This window comes from Chelonia mydas, chromosome 6, assembly GCF_015237465.2.
Source record: "Chelonia mydas isolate rCheMyd1 chromosome 6, rCheMyd1.pri.v2, whole genome shotgun sequence".
Lineage (NCBI taxonomy): Eukaryota > Metazoa > Chordata > Testudines > Cheloniidae > Chelonia > Chelonia mydas.
Window position 1 is genome coordinate 59344647 of NC_051246.2, and position 17570 is coordinate 59362216.

Below are 17570 nucleotides of genomic sequence, written 5' to 3' on the forward strand. Positions count from 1 at the left end.
TGTAATTTGGTAGCAGTATTTTTGGCAATGATGGAAAGCAAGAGAGCAGTTTGAATGAGTGAAGTTTGTAGACTGGGAGAAGGTGGTATTACCTCTCCTGACTTCCTTCCTTTTGATTGCCTTTGTATCAGGGAGTGTGGAGCTCTGCTGCTTCAGTTACTCCCCAGGAGCATTTTGGTCATGCTCCATCCATGAAACATCAGGGACAAGTGCAGTAATACCTGTCAGATGATGAGATATGATAGGAAATCAGTGTTCCATGCACAAAAGCAAACAGAATGTGACAAAGCCCATTGAAATGAAAATCAACTGAAGAAAATAAATCAGGAGGAAAGAATAACCTTCCAATGAACCCAAACCTAGTGGAAAAGCACCAGAGATGACCTACTAAGTGAGAACAATGCATCATCTGCACAGCCAAGTCCACATGGTGACCTTCTAAACTTTGGACTGCTCTAAATGCACAGGGTATGCCCAGCAAACGTTGCTCCAGCCCACTGTGATAGGCACACCTGATGTTCAGGCCACTATTCCATACATGTCTGGGGAACATCAGCTTAAAACAGCAGTGTGAACGTTGCAGACTGAGGAATGTAATGGAATGTGCAGTGACTGGAATGCCCAGCAAGAATGCAAGCAAGCACAAGGAAGGAAAGAGAGTGAGAAGCTGGTGTGGCTTGAAGGAATAGATACATCAAGTCTAACGCTGGAAGAGGCACTCCCCTTATCTCAGGCTGCCAGTTTCAGGTGAAAGTCTGAATTTAGCTCCACCAGTTTCAAACCTGAGAAAGCTGAAGATTGTGTTTGGTAGACATTGCATCACAGGGCAAACCCCATCCCATTGCAATTGGAGTAGAAGCATGGAGAGGGGTGACCATTAGGAGCTCCACGTATGTTGTGGTTAGAACCCAGACCCAAACTTTTGAGGGATTATCCAACCTACTGACTACCCCCAAGGAGCTGACAATCATGCTGTGTAAAATGGATGAATGGGCATCCCTTACTGAGGGAAGGGGAATCTTTATATGCTTTCTCATGAACTGGGCAGGAGGGAAGCAGACTGTAGAGTCTTTCTAAGCGTGATCACACTTCCCTCTCCAGTGCCCCACCCTTGCTCTGGGAATTCTTGCCTCAAGGCCTTTATTTAACATTCCCTGTTTAATGTAAGCTTTGGGTTAAGTTCTACCTTTGGATGAACATGGACTCTGATGTCATGAACTAAATTTCTTGTTATTATAGCTAACTTCCCTGGAGGTTTCTGAGGACTTCCTGTTGGCTTGGATTCTGTTTCACTGTTTTTATTGTTCTATATGTATTTCTTTTACAGTCTGAGCCCCTTTTTGGTAGAAATGCCTGTTTTCCCATCTGTAAGACGGGAATGTTGTGAGAAGTTATTAGAGTTTGTAAAGTGCTTTAAAGACGCAAAGCACTAAGTAACAGCATATCCTGTTTGTTATGGCTTCCTCCTCTATGACTGATCCCTGCCTTGTGTCTCTACCCAACTCCGTATAACTCATCTTCCCTTTTACTTGGCATAATGAGCATTTTTCATATACCCTTTCTTGTGCCCAGTTACAGAATTTCTCACTTATCTCACATTCTCTATCCTCCATGTGCGTTTCTAAGTGCCTTGGTGTGGCGTGTGACATTTTCCTTCAGTGATGTTGCCTAGACACTGGATCATGTCAGCTTTCAGACAGTTACCTAACATTTTAAAAGCCTGACCTGCCATACTGGTACAGGTTCCAGGAAGTTAGGTTTTGTATCAAGCTTAGAAATCCTGTAATCCTGGGAAGATTCCAGACCCAGGACTTTGGAACAATAGGAGAAGAAACACTCCCCAAGAGAATCCAATTTCTATTTAAACTAGAGCTGGTAAGAAAATGGGGTTACATTTCTTGTGCAAATTTCATTCTTTTATTTTTATTTTTTATTTTTATTTTTTTTGGTCAAAATTTGAAAATTTCAGTTCAACCATTTTTAACTAGCTCTAGTTTAAACTTAGCCTGGTGCCTGCTGGATCAGGCCTTTGGGAGTTTAACCAGTACTCTATAGGACACCCATGCTCAATAAAACTGTATCCTATCGTCAGCATTATTATCCTCCACATCTGTAAAACCTCTGAGTTCACAGTCAGCTCCTTTGTGTTCCTCGCCTGTCACTAAGGCCAAGTCTACAGTATAAACTTACATTGGTATAACTACATCGCTCAGGGGTGTGAAAAATCCACACCCCTACGCAATGTAGTTCTACTGTCCTAATGCCCTGTGTAAACAGCGCTGTCAATGGGCGGGCTTATTCCATCAACCTAGCTACCACTTAGGTGGAGTACCTCCACTGATGGGAGAAGTACCCCCATCGGCATTAGTATCATCTTCACTGAAGCACTGCATCACTGCAGCATTTTTGTGTAGACCCTCCCTCAGAGCGAGGAACCCATGAGATGCTGTAGTGTTCTGTTTATTTCACTTTGCAATCACTTCTTATTGCCATCTGTCCCCTCCAAAATAAAGGCCACTCCGGCAGCTTCTTGAGAGGTTTAATTTTTCTTTCTGCCCTGGTTCCTATGGAGACACATAGCTTGATTTACAAGAGACTGGAAATATCATCCAAGGATTACTGGGCATGAGACAGTTTCTAAAACAACTCCAAGCCCACCCCTTCCCACCTGCAAAAACTGAATGGTGGTAGAGAGACAGGCTGCCTGCTTAACCAGCTGTGCTCTTCTCTGGCCTCATTCAGAAGGACTCTGCTCTCTGTTTACTCAAAGGCTCACTTCCCCATGTCTTTCCATTATTGCTCTAAACAGTATCAGGCTGTCTGATCACTAGTCCTTGGCGGATGTGTGATGAGTAAGCGGATCTACATCTAAACAGTGGTTTTCCTGGCCTGTGGGTTTAATTGTATAAACCCAATCAATGCCTGACAGCCTTAGCAAGGCGAGGAACAATGTTGGGTGTGTGTGGAACAGCTTTGCAAGATGCCAATCACTTTTGTTTGTTTATTTAAATGTTTGATGTAAAGTGGATTTTATGGCTGGTGAAGTGTATCAGATTTTCAGCCCCGGAGATGGACATCCTCTTTTTCCAGAGAACACGCACAGCACAGGCCAAGGCAGGACAGAGCATCTCCCACAGCTCTCCCACAGAGTGTGTCTGGCCCCTGATCTGGAAAAGTCCCTGAAGGAATGAGGGGGTGTATATGTTTTCATTCATTCATTAGCCCTTAGGCTGAGGGTGCCAGCAAGTGGACAGTGAAATGACAAATATGATGGTGGGGTGGGGAGTTACAGTATGGACAGCTGCCCATGGGAACTGGATGCAGGTCCACATACTCCTCACACACCAGCCAGGGAATAGTGATCAGACAGCCTGATACTGTTTTGACAATAGCCTTTTTTACTCAAAATTTCCCACTGTTCCCCTACCATTGGTGCAGCTGCACTGGCAGTATCAGTGGTGGGAATGCTAGTGTTGCCAGGGTAACGGCCTTTTAATCATGGTGGTGTTATTCAACCAGGCCCAGATGATTTGGTGGTGAAAACAGCAGCAGCCATGGACATGGGTTCAGACCTGGGATGCTAGAGCTTTATAGTCACTTGGTACGCATGGTTCTACTGCCAAACCAGAATATAAAAGTATGTGCCAACAGCGATGGCATGGGCTACAGTCTGCAACTTGGCATTACTGCACGGAAGTCTGTGTGATTCTCCATTTGGCCAGCTCTAATCCACATCTGTGTCTTCCCAGCCCAAGCTCTAATGCTGTCAGCTCAGTTCAAGCTCAAAGGCATCTCTGTGTTTTCCTTCCATTAGGAAGCTGTGTCTGGTACAGGTTCTGAAACGGACATTAATAATACAAGCTTTTAATGATGCACAGTGTAAGTGGGGCAGAGGAGAGATGTACACAAAGGAGAGGGAAATGGGGCAGCACTGCAAGGGTCTGAGATTCGTGGGCAGTTCTTTCTCAGGGGAGGACAGCTGGAGAGAGATCAGAACAGAAAAGGGGGTGATTGGAGCTTAGCTCAGTGCCCCACAACTACTGGGAAAAACACACACGAATGGATTTTGCCAACAAAGTAGATCAGAATACTTGCCTCAGGTCAGAGAGAGAAAATAGGAAAAAGAGTAGACACATCTCCCATACGACAAGACGCAATAAAAGCACACTGCCTGTCAGTGCAGACCTCATTCATCATGCTCTGAAAAACTTCAAATGTTATCACATTCAGACAGCTCTGATTTTGGGTGGTGGTGGGTTTGTTTTTTGGGTTTTTTTCCTTTCCCTTATTTCACTTACTGTTCAGTTGGATCATGGACTGCTTGATCTGAATGTCCCCAAGAGGTTCCTGAAGAGGACTGTTTAATCAGAGAAACAGAGAGGAATTTGTTGAGGATCAAACAAATTCACATACATTTTAGTACAAATGGGCCGTGCATGATAACGCTTGCTAAGCAGCTGCCCATGAGTGAGGCAGGAAGTGGCCACAAATGCGTAATACATCAGAAGAAAATTCAGGGTGATGATCTGATGTATAGCTAATGATGCAAGATGATGCCCTACCCGCACCTTAGTGCACTATTTCAGCCAGAAGAACAAGTCAGCCTTAATAAACCTCCCATTATTATAGCAAATATATGATCACTTTAGATAAGCTATTACCAGCAGGAGAGTGGGGTGGGAGGAGGTATTGTTTCATGGTGTCTGTGTATATAATGCATCCACAGTATGCATCCGATGAAGTGAGCTGTGGCTCACGAAAGCTCATGCTCAAATAAATTGGTTAGTCTCTAAGGTGCCACAAGTCCTCCTTTTCTTTTTGCGAATACAGACTAACACGGCTGTTACTCTGAAACCTGTCATTATTATAGCAGTGTGTTGTCCTCAGCATTCCAGCAGCAGGATATCACCTTGAGGCTGGGGTGAGCTATCCCAATGGTTTGCTGCTCTCAGGAGAATTCTTGAGTCAGATAATGCGTCTTCCTCTTGCTCCTCCCTTATCTCTATTTTCTTAGGCCAGGATTTCAGTTTTCTGCTCCAGTCCCTTGAGTGGTTGACTGTCTGAGAACTCCAGCTTTTTTCTTCTTTCTCCAGGTCTCCAGAGAAAAGCAGCATTAGTTGTGTCTCAGCCTGGTGAGGTGTCAATGTGTGGAAATCAGTAACTCTTGCTCCCTTCAGAGTACAAATATCACTCTGGGAACAGCAGAGTAGGGGATGGTTGGGCTCAGCTATGTGTCATCCACAATCCTTGCTCAGTCAGAAAGAGACACCTTTTACAGAAACGTACTGATGTAGCTGCTCATCATGCGGCTGGTGAGATGGGCAAATCTAGACTCAGAAAGTAGGTCAGAAGACAAGATCAGTGCCAGAGAGGGATGTATGCTGCACTAGGTTAATGGGGTGCAGATTCTAGCTAAGGGGTTCCTATTGCCAGATTGCCCATGTGAACCCAGCCATATGAATTAATCAGCCTATGAAGCCCTTTGTATTTGGGGACTAGAGTAACCTCCCTGGCAGGACAGGATAGCTGAGTCGCAGCCTTGGAGGCTATTCATGTGGTACTCCAAGCCCAGCTTGAAGCACAAATTACTGGAAATCTCAAGAGATCCCATTTTGACATGGGATTTCCAAAGCAGTCTTTCAAACCCAAGAGATGCAGAGAAAACACGACAAAAGGTATTGTAAGGAGAAGAAATCTTGCACTGTCAAGGAGAAAAATTTAGTGGAACCTGAGAGGACTTCTTCATCCCTAATTTCCATGATTCTATGATATTTGAGATGCTTCTCTGAACTAAACCTCCAAACCTTTTGAGGCTTTGCCTATTGCTAGATGTGGAAATAGAGAAGAAATATCTTCATATACCGTGTTCGACAATACATAATTGGCTAGATGCATTATAGGAGTGTTTCTCCTGGCTCTGAAGTATTAAGTGTTGGGAAATGCTGGAGGTGCGATACCAGAAGTGACAATCTAATGTGGTAGGAGAAAAGGCTTGAACGAGTGGCAGAACAGAGGACTAGATACACCAGTGGACTGATCCAGTAGATGAGCATATGTCTGGGTTATGTAACTACATGGACCAGTAAGCTGATCCTGTAGGCAGAGCTTCTCTTTCAATATGTTTGGAGATATAATTAGTCCCTGCTTTAAGGAAATGTTTTTACAGTGAAGATAGAAGAGGGAAAATGCAACGGAGCTGTGCAAAGAGTGCTGTACCTGTAGCCAAACACCTGTATTTTTTGTCCTTTCCCCTCAGTTTTGATAACAGCCCACAAATGCAAACTTTAATTAAACACCCTTTTCATTGCTGCAGTTTCCCAAGTTTCTGCTGCAGTGAATTAACTGAAACTGTATATGTCCCACATATGCTTCCTTCCACTATAGTGAATGACAGTGACAAGTTGTTTAAGATCCATCAGCCACACTATATTTAGCAGTTTTCTGATTAAGGTTTGTCACAGAAGAACAAATTGTGTCGTTCGCCAGAATACTCCCTCCCACAAAAGAGGAATTTCAAACAATGGCATTATAACTAGTGCCATAATTATATAAACTGCAAACAATCAAATCACATCACACCATTAGCAAAAACAATAGTGCTAAATGACAAAAGGCTTATGAACGAGAGCATACATCGCATCACCTACTCGGTAAATCACTTCCATGGAGGCTGCATGTCTTCCTGTGCTCCCACAAATGACTGCTCTCGGAGCACTGCCTCTGCACTCTTTAGAGAGCAACCACTAAGGCCCTGTCTGTAATAGAGAAACTGGTGGTTCTGAGGCAGTTTAACCATCTAGAACACTTGTAAAATGCTGTGGATGTGTGGAATTTTAAAAGCACTCTGCTTTCGGCTCACTGTTTGGATTGATGTCCCTGAGGGCAATCCCATCCTTCGTGCTCCAGGAGATGTACAGTCAAAACAGCAGTGGTTCTTAAACTGGCTCAGTGTGGCTTTGTGGAATTGTTTGTGCTTAAGCCAGTTCTATCCAACTGGCTCAACAAAAAACAGTTCAGCTGTCTAGTGAAGACCCAGCCTCAGAATCTCCTCCATTCTGCACTCAGGAGATCACTCTGGTTTTATGACCCCATCAACTACAAATCAACGTAGGGAGATTTTGGCCTGACAAGTCTCATCTTTATTATTATTATTTTATTTTGTTTAGAGGAAGTATGATCCAGTGATTATGGCACTAACCGGAAACATGGGTTTGACAGTCTGTGTCCTTATATTCACCCTTTTTACCAAACTATGATAAATTTTGTACAAAGTATGCCTTGTGAGGTATCATCTGAAACCTCATAATTTGCTGGTCATTACTGTCCTGATAAAATATTCATGTCAACATTGTATGTAAAGTTATAAGATTCTACTCTATAACATTACTGAGACCTATTCCAAGTTTAGAAAAGCAGGCACAAACCTGTTCCTCAGAGACAAAAGGCAAACTGTCACCTCAGCCACATGTCGTCAAAATCAAATGGACTATCACCTGCTAAGCAGCCATTCTTTGGCAGGAAAAAGGGTGTGAGTGAGAAATTTACATCTTGCAAAGACACAGCTGGAAGTTCTCATCCCCAGACTTTGTCACCCAAGCCCCAGCTGGAGATGATTCTCAAAGAAGAGGAAAAGGATAAAAATGAGAAACAGAGGTCCCAGATCACTTCTTTCCCCTCATGTCTACTCACAGCAGGCATCAACAACACTCCAAAAACAAAAGAAGCATCATTGAAATGGGGGAGAGGTCCTGGTGGAGAGGAATCCAACCAGACTGCTGTAAGCATGTGGAGAGAGAAACCTTTTTGCTTTAAATTCACTTAGCTTGTTAAGTTAGGTATTAGTTTGTGTTTTATCTTTTATTTCTTTGTAACCAAATCAGACTTTTATGCCTTCTTATTTGTAACCACTTAAAATGTAGCTTTCTGTAGTTAATAAACTTGTTTTATCTAAGCCAGTGTATTTGTATTGAAGTGTTTGGGGAACTCCATTTGAGATAACAAGTTTTAGGTATATCATTTTCTATTAATGAAATGATGGACTTTATATAAGCTTGTGTTGTCCAGGAGGGTACTGGGCAGTATAAGATGCACATTTCTGGGCACAAGTCCGGGATGGGAATTTGCTGGTGTCATTCTGCAATATATATTAGGAGTGGCTGGCTAAGAGCACTCCTATAACTCAACTGGGAGTAATTTACATGCTGGAGGCTGTGTGTGACCAGGCCAGGAGTGGTTGATCTCACAGCGAAGCAGTGTAAAAGGCACACAAGGCTGGAGAATTGAGGAGATGTAGCTGTAAACAATCCAGACTTCACTCTGGGTCATGTCACAGTGGGTTCAAGCCCCTTCTCTGCCAGACTTCCTCTGTGACCTTGGGTAAGTCACTAGCTTCTCTGTGCCTCAGTTTCCCATCTGTAAAATAGCACTTTGCTACATCACAGGTGTGTTGTGAGGAAAAATACATTAAAGTTTGGGAGGTGCTCAGGTACTTTTATAATGGAGGCCATTTAAGTACCTCAGACAGATAGTTTATTAACAGCGTGCTTGGTTCTGTAAGGAAAACAAAATACAGATATTCCCTGCTCTGAATAGCTTAAAATCTAAGCAAGAGAGACACAGAGAGGCTAGGATATACTGGTAACCCACAGAAAGAAATAAGTAAGATTTTTAAAAAATTGCTTAATTATTAATCAATGGAGTCTTTCAGAAAGAGAGATCTCAAGGAGGGAGTAGAAGTTTTCTTAAAAATTCCTGGAATAGCTGACTGATAACATTTTCAGCAGGGGGAGCAGTGATCAATCTCACCTCATTGTACCACGTGTGTCATCCTGACATCATTGCACAGAAAGATGAGTAAAACAAAACACAGCCAAATTGGTTTCTGTTGTGATCGGAACACAAGCCAAGCAAATAGAGTCGGACAGAAATTGGACAGGAAGGAAATATTATTTCCCAGCTCCTAAGAGTTTTATATACAGCCAGGGAAGCAGAAAACAAAAATTGAATTCTGATGGATTGCCTTTCAAGGGCAAAATAAACATTTATCCGTTGAAGAAAGGTGAATAGATTTAAACTATACAACTGATTGCAAGCCATGTAAACACTGAGTTACATTAGCAGCATATTGGTAAATAGGAGAAAAGCCTTGTTTCCAAAAACAAAACAAAACCAACTAAGAGCACCTGGATCAGAATGTGGATAACCAGAGCGGGGAGCAAAGAAAGTGGGAGTTGGAGAGTTAGGACTGAGGAGAGTGAAGACTGGAGAAAGGGGGCACAATGATGGAGTCAGAGGCTGGGATCAAAGGGCCATGTGGTAACCCTGAAATCTATTATGCATTTATACATAAAGATCCCCCCTATCGCGTTTCCAGATTAAGAAACCAGTTCTTAACATATGGGATGATTATGTTTTCTTTCACGCTTGTTCTTAGCAGCTGCTAAATAAAACTCAAGAATTTGGTGCTCTCTGGCCTTGCTGCCTCTTTAGACCCTCCCTGAAGACTGAGTGCAAACTTTGTTACTATGCCGGAAGGTAGAAAGGACTCTAGATAAATGCTCCCAGCATATCTTTCCCCCCGCACCCTTTTGTCCGCATGAAATTGTGTCTCTTCCTGAAGAATTGCAATGAAGGGGGAAACAGCAAATTTAGGCAATTTTCATTTTTAACTCTAATACAAAATTAAATTCTTTCTCCCTAATAACCTATTTCTCTTTATCATTCAGCCTCTGTGATGCATTATTTGGCCTCTTCTCTCTCTCCTTGGGAGGGAGGCACTCAATATGGGAATACAGCAATTACATCAGTGTGGTCTGGAGACAGCACAAGACAAAAATTTATCTCCATTCTTGAGCTTTCTCTTTGTCCTTCATGCCAGAGGATATTGTCATTTACAGCACAAACTGGGGTCAATGTGTTAGTGTCACTCAAATCCAACATGCCGAAGGCAGAGAAGAGCCCATAAATCACAAGTGCAAGCCAAGTTGGCAGATGATATTAAGTGTAGCATATATAATAAGCACCTGCCAGGTATATGCTGGGACAGTGGACAAGAGTGCAACACATTCTATTTTTTCCTCAGGATATTCTTGATTTTGATGGGGTTTTGCCATGTCCTGCAGTCTGGGCATGCCTTTTCCTTGTCATGCACGTCCTTAGGGACTCAAAATGTCATCCCATTGTGACACTGCCTGATGATGTGATTCTGCTATGGTGCAGTTATGTGGTGATGATGTGCTGATGGGATGACATTACATCATGAACAGAAATTTGACAATAGGGAGCTCTTCAATCTAGCAGACAAAGGTATAACACGATCCAACGGTTGGATGTTGACACTAGACAAATTCAGTCTAGAAATAAGGTGCAACTTTTAACAGTGAGGGTAATTAACCACTGGAACAACTTACCAAGGGTTGTATTGGATTCTCCATCACTGGCAGTTTTATAATCGAGGCTGGATGTTGATCTAAAGATATGCTCTGGTTCATGCAGGAATTAACTTTGGGAAGTCCTGCAGCCTGTGTCATGCAGGAGGTCAGACAAGATGATCACAATGGTTCCTTTTGGCCTTAGAACCTATGAAAGATGATGAAAGCCCCTAGAGCCTTAAATCCACCCTCTCTCTACAACATGAGCCTAATGTAGCCAGTGAACTTCAGACATGCACTGCAACTCTTCCAGCCTCTGTGCCACACTGCTGACCTGAATAAAGCACCCTGGGGAGTGAGAGGGTATTACAATTCAGTCCCCATGACCCATTCAGCCTTTGACTTCTCTGGCAAAACTGCTAAGAAGGGTGCCACGTACTGCCAATTGTGGGTGTGGTTTTTGCCATAGAGGGACCAGTCCATTAGGAATGGAATTGACAATCCCCAGCTTATTTTGACACGAGTCACCAAACAGGTGTCAGATGGAATAGTTTTGGTCACTATCCTGAGCCCTCTTATACAACATTTCAGTTGAGCGCCAGATAAATGTATTGAACTAGGTGGGGATTGAACACATTTTAGCATTGCAGAAAGTAAAAGCTGAACAAGAGACAGGGCTGGCAGCTGGGCCAGCAGGTTTCCTGAAAATCTGGGTCTATTTTGCCTGCTGAAGCCATCTGGAAGACTTTTTCAGTCGCTATATTTTTTAGCTCCTTTTTATAGCTCCTGAGAAATTATCTCATCAGGAACATCGCAAGGCTTTGGGAATCTATTGCAGGGCAACTATCCAGTCTGGCATGTCCCTGCAATTTCAGAGGAGGGCTCAGGGAAATTTCCTCCTTCAATAGGCAGCCTGAGTGCCTGTTTACTAGGCTGATAATATTCAATGGCTGCTAGAGTTAATAACCAGACAGCGAGCAACTTTGGGCTGTCTCTAATCTCTTAAACTGACCAGCAACCCTGTTTACTCCCCCATTTCCAGATCTTCTCCTTGGTTTGCCTTTGTAGTCCTTATCCCTGACCTAAGGATTTTCTTCCTTGCCAGTCTGTAAGTTTTAGATATTGTCTTCATTTCCTTCTCCGCACAGCCTGTGCATCTTCTGTTTGCTGCTAGTGAAATCCCTGCAGGATGGGTTACTTCTATTTAAGAGAGTTTCCAGGGAGACAGAGGAAAGATTTTATTGACTCTCAATATCTGTTACAATACCCCCTGCACTTTCATCATCAGAAAGCCAAGCAGTGCAATGCAAATTGGATTGTAACCACAAAACTATGTTTCAAAATAGAAACACCTTGGATCACTATCAGACATGGAATTCAAGCTAAGGATTCCCTTCTTAAATGGTCTCTCATTTGTCTCTCTCATAGTCAGCCTGCATTTACACACACATCCCTTACTATCCAGGGGATATAAGTGATTGATGCAGAGCATGAGATGATGTGTAATTGGTTTAGCAACATAACAATAGATGTTTAGAGGCTGTAAGAACTTACTGCATGAAAATATCAGGCATTAAAAGGGGGTTAGGTTGCTTTAGCTGCCTAGCTGCCAGATCAATTTAAAGACCTTGTTGTTTTTTTATATTTTTCCGCATTTGGGAAGCATTTTATTGTGGGCAAAGTCAGCTCCCATCTCATTTAAGAAGTCCTTTATCCACTCCTCACCCCTTTCATAATTGCTTCATTAGTATGCCTGAACTTGCCCTCTTTCTCGATGGATAGACCAAAGGGCGCCTTTCAAGATCGTTCAATTTGGGTAGGTGGCAGGCATTCATAAATCATAGGCAGTGACTTTTATTTTTCCCTGGGGGTGTGCCACCCCCACTCTGTCCCAAGATCCTGCCCCTACTCTGCCTCTTCCCCTAAGGCCCTGCCCTTGCTCTGCCTCTTCCCGCCCCTTCTCCGCCCCCTCCCTGGGACCCCGCCCATCTGCTGCTCTCTGCTCTCCACTTTCCTCCAAACCCTTCCCCCAGCCTCCAAACAGCTGTTCAGGTGGGGCCCTGCCAATCAGCTGTGGCTGGTGCATGCTGAACACCCACTGTTTGTTTTTTTTCTGGAGCACCCATGAAGTCAGCACTTATGTCACAAATTATAAGGCAGGAAGGGTCCATTGTAATCATCTAGGATGACCTCTTGCATAACATAAGCCATAGGACTAGTTTGAATTAATTCTTGTTTGAACTAGAGCTTAATGCCTACTCCCACCAACCTACAGAGCTCAAACACCTCATCTCCCCAGTGATCCTGAACGTCTCTGGTTGAATAAGAAGGAGTCCTGAAATTATTTCTGACCCTCACTCTATGTACTAGCCCTGCCCAGTGGACACATTAATTCAGTTCTGGTCATTCTTTCTCCAAAAACAGATCCAAAGTCCATTTCTGCAGGACAGGGAAATCCAGGTCCTCCTCCCTCCAGAGGCCATACCCAGACACCATTCTAACAGGACACATAAATCTAGGTAGGGTTATTGCTACAGCTGGTCAAAAAATGGTAAGGATGTATCATGAAAAAATTCCAAAATTTCCATGTTCTTTCCCAACAAAATCCGCAAATGTTTCAGTTTTCATTTTTTGGTTTTTCATATTTGGGGATTTCCTCCCTTTCTCCCAGGCCCCACCCATTTAAGAGTGACACAATGAAAAAAGGGAGAAAGGGGTGAGGGGAGAGATGGGGATAAAACAAACATTCTTTTTCATTTTTGAAAAGTGAATTTTTTTTTCATTTTTGTGGGATTCATCAGAAAACTAGAGAATTTTGAAAAAAAATGAAAATTTTCCACAAAAAAAATTCTCTTTCAGAAAAGGACCATTTTTCATCAATGAAAGGTTATGAATGAAGAACTTTGACCAACTCTAGTTACTGCCTTCCATCGTACACTGGAAATGGAAAAACTAAGGGGGGCCCTTTCCCTGCCTGATTCTAGGGCTGCCCCAAGTAGCTAAGGCCCGGTGGACCTTTGGTTTTTAGACTGATTTCACTATTTCAGTGAGGGAAGTTTTTTTTTTTTTTCCACAGAAATAGTAAAATCAGCACCATGCGTGGAGGCACTTATACCAGTGTAACGGTGCCTTACACTGCTGCTAGATGGAAGCCCGTGCTGTAGTACGGATATAATACACAGAGTGTGCAAAAGCCAAAAATAGCCTAGAACTTAAAAACTGGACAGTAACAGACCACAAATCCCTGTGATAATTGAACCTGGTGATACTCTAGCCATGCTTGTAGCTGTTTCCATTACTTCACACTGACTCAGCAGATAGTCTACGCTTCAGTGTCGCACAGACAGTGACAAAAATTACAGGAATAAACTTCACCAGCACACGCGCTTCAATACTGCTATTACTGTATCCATATGAATGGGCATTATTGCTTTACTATACCCTTTCCACACTGATCAAGGTAAAGCAGAACAAGCACTGTGTGTATATCAGATCTAACATGGCTCATCTAGGACAGTCAGAGGGAAAGGAGTTTTGTAACCAGATGTGAGGCAGTCTGGATTTGCCTTTGCTTTTAACTCTATTTTCTTTTGTGGTAGAAATTTCTTTCATTGCACAATTCTCACTTCTCTCTGCAGAATGTTCTTTCAGTGAATAAATAGCCTCTCCTCCTTCAGTATAGAGAGCGCTGTGCTGTACTTAGTCAACATTATACTTTGAAAAGTGGGAATTAAATGAATCTTTCTACATCAGAGGTCCTATAGATTATTTTTAATTAAAAGAGATTGGGAGAAAAGCTCATTTTAAGGTTCCCAATATGACACAAATTGTCTGTAAAGTGTAGTTATCCATTTGCCTCGCAGCCTGAGCAGCCTTTGAGTGGGGTGGTGTAGCTGCGGCAGGGCACAGCAGCGCAGTGACAAAGCTAAAGCACTGTGCGGGCAAATTTGATCAGTGGGTGCTGAAACCAAGATACTGAGAGACAACACTGTATAACTTTGCTGTCACAGGAAATTACAGGGCCAAATGGTTTATTCATAGTTTTACAAGATTAGACATTTTATGAACAAGATTAGCATCTGCAGTGAAACTAGCTGGGTAACATTATTAGAGATCTCAGGCTTTGTTCTTCAGGATGTAAACTGATCTCCATTTGGCATCAGGAAGGAATTCCCATCTTCCCTCTTAAGAAAGTATTCCCCAGTCATGTTCACTGTGTGTAAGAGGGGTTACTTTCCCCCAAGCTTCTGACATTGGCCACTATCAGAGATGAGATATTGGACTAGAAGGGCCATTGGCTTGAATGGAAAGGAGATAGGATAGGGGCTAGGGAGGTGGGATACTGTTCAAGAGGGACCCTTGGTTTGATCTGGAATGGGAGGTGGTTGGTGGGATACCAGACAACATGGACTATTGATCTGTCCCAGCAAGGCAGAAGGCAGGATAAACGACTAGATGGATCATTGCTCTGCCTTGGTATATGGCAGGAGGCAGGATAACTGCCTAGATGGGCCACTGGCCTGTTCCAATATGGCATATGACTAGATAAGGGAGTAGCTAGCTTGACCGTTGTTCTGTTCTAGTATGGCAGGGGGCAGGATACCAGATTGGATGAACCATTGGTTTGTTTTGGTTTGGCATGTCCTTTGTTGCTGTGAAATTCAAACCACATGTTAAATGCCTACAAAGGATTATGGTCACTCTCTCATTGTCACAAGCTATCCGGAGTCTATGTCCAAAGGTAGAACACGGGACAAAAGACACCTGGGTTGATATCAAGGAAGGACATTTCAATATCTAAATGTGGGAAAATTCCCTGGGATTTTTGATGAGGTTAAAAAGCATGGAAGGAGGTGTGACAGGCTGGATGGAAGTGATGATGCTAAGGCGGCACACACTTCAGCAATTCTGAAGGTTCCATATGAATAGATCTGGTTGAATTATTCACAGTGAACAATCTGTTCAACAAAGACAGCCCCTTTTTCTGTTTGCAAGTTAGCCATGAATAGACTTCGACTTTTGTACATTTGATCATCATTTGAAGTTATTCACTGAACGGCTTGTATGCAAATCTTCAGCCCATAGGCTGCACAAGCGCTATGCACAAATATTGCTTGCATTATTTGCAATTCAGTGTTTGCACTTTGACTAATCATGCAAGTCACTGCTTCCTGATTGGATGTCTCCCCAGGAAATTCACAGCCAGGGCTGCCTCTCTTTCGTTCACTGACTCCAGTGTTTCTGGGCAGGTATTGCAGCAGGTCTCAGAACAGCAGCTGACAATACTTCATTCCAAACTGCATGTGCTGTAAACATCTAGGCTTAATGGGAGAGGTGAAGATCAGCTTAACTGGACTCTAAAGATGATAGTAAACTGATGACGCGTCTGTTCTGAAAATCACACAGAGGACACGAATGAGGCTTTTCCTCACCCCACGTTCAAGAGACAAACAGGTGGCGCACAGGTTAAAAATCCTCTGGGGATGAGCATTGCTTCTTCGTTTAATTCTCTGTGCTGGCGACAGTCTCTCTGGCTTCACTGAAAACTGCATTCCACAGATATTTTACATCTGGTGTCATTTAGCATTCCTCAGGGCTTGTCTACATTTGAAACGCTTTGGCGGTGCCACTGCAGTGGTACAGCTGCGCCATTGCAGTGCTTCAGAGTAGACAGCAGTGCTAATGGGAGGGTAGGTAATCCATGTCCCTGCGAGGCAGTAGCTAGGTTGACAGACTAATTCTTCTGTGGATTTTTCACACCCCTGAGTGATGTAAATGGGTCGACCTAACTTTTTAGTGTAGATCTGGCCTCAGTGTGAATTTCTTCTTCCTTTTCCCCCACCTGCAGCAGGGTCCAGAGCCCCTCCTCTTCATTTCATCTTCCTTTCCCCTCCCTTTTCTCCACCTCTCCAGTACCACAAACCCAGCTGCTTGACAGTTGGTAACCCAGGCTCCCTTCCCGCATCCCCAAAGTCACCAGGTGCTCTGATTTCTCTTGGATGAACCTCCAGCCTTCTAATGTCACACTAAATGCAACAAATCCCACAGTAATTGCTATTTGTGTCACTGGGGTCATTCAGGTTCAGCCAAGCCAGAAAGAGTGTGAGAATAACGATCAGGTTCAGACATTTCAAGTGTGGCTTGTGGATACAGCCAGGAGGTCGATCTCAGTCATACAATCTATAGTACAAAACTGGGGCTGTCAGAACAGATGGACACACCTTCTACCCCATCTCCAGAAATTTAATCTTCTTCCTTTTTATTGAGCTGGAGTCAGTGATGAGCTGCCAAAATCTTAACAACCGGTTCCCTATAAAAAGTTCTGATTTAAGGGATGTGCCCCAGTATGTATTTTTTGTACGAACAGGGTTACCATACGTCTGTATTTTCCAGGGAGGAATTGTTAAAATTTAAAATGACTTGTCCGGGAAAATACGGATGTATGTTAACCCTGCCTAAAGTTCTTTTTTAAAAAGATGGGCCTGAACTAGAAATGAGCTCCGTTTCACATGTGTGGGTCCCCGCCACTCCCTGGGGGTGTGCTAGGGTTGACCAGATGTCCTGATTTTATAGGGACAGTCCCGATTTTGGGGTCTTATATAGGCTTCTATTACCCCCCACCCCCTGTCCTGATTTTTCACACTTGCTGTGTGGTCACCCTAGGGTGTGCACATGTGTGGGTCCCAGCTGCTCCATGCCCCACTCATTGAAGCAGGTGTGCAGGTTACTGCCCTGGGAACTGCAGGGCACCAGTGGACATGGGGCCAGCTGCAGACAGGGGTGTGGGGCAGGGCTAGCTGGAGGCAGGGGGTGTGGGACTGGCTGCGGGCAGGGCAGGGGGTGCGGAGCTGGCTGGAGACAGGAGGGTGCGGGGTTCGCTGGAGGCAAGGGGGTGTGGGGCTGGCTGGAGACAGGGCAGGGGCTGACTGGAGGTAGGGGCTGGCTGCAGGCAGGGCAGGGGGTGCGGCAGGGGCTGGTGCGGGCAGAGCAGGGGGTGCGGCAGGGGCTGGCTGCAGGCAGGGGGAGAAGGGGTGGCTGGAGACAGGGGCTGGCTGCAGGCATGGGGTGCGGGGGTGGCTGGAGACGGGGGCTGGCTGCAGGCAGGGTGGTGGGTGCTCACGGGGAGAGCAGCTCGGAGCAGCCCGAGCAGCAGGACGCAGCCCAGGCCCAGCAGAGTAGCTGGGGACCCACCAGGCAGCA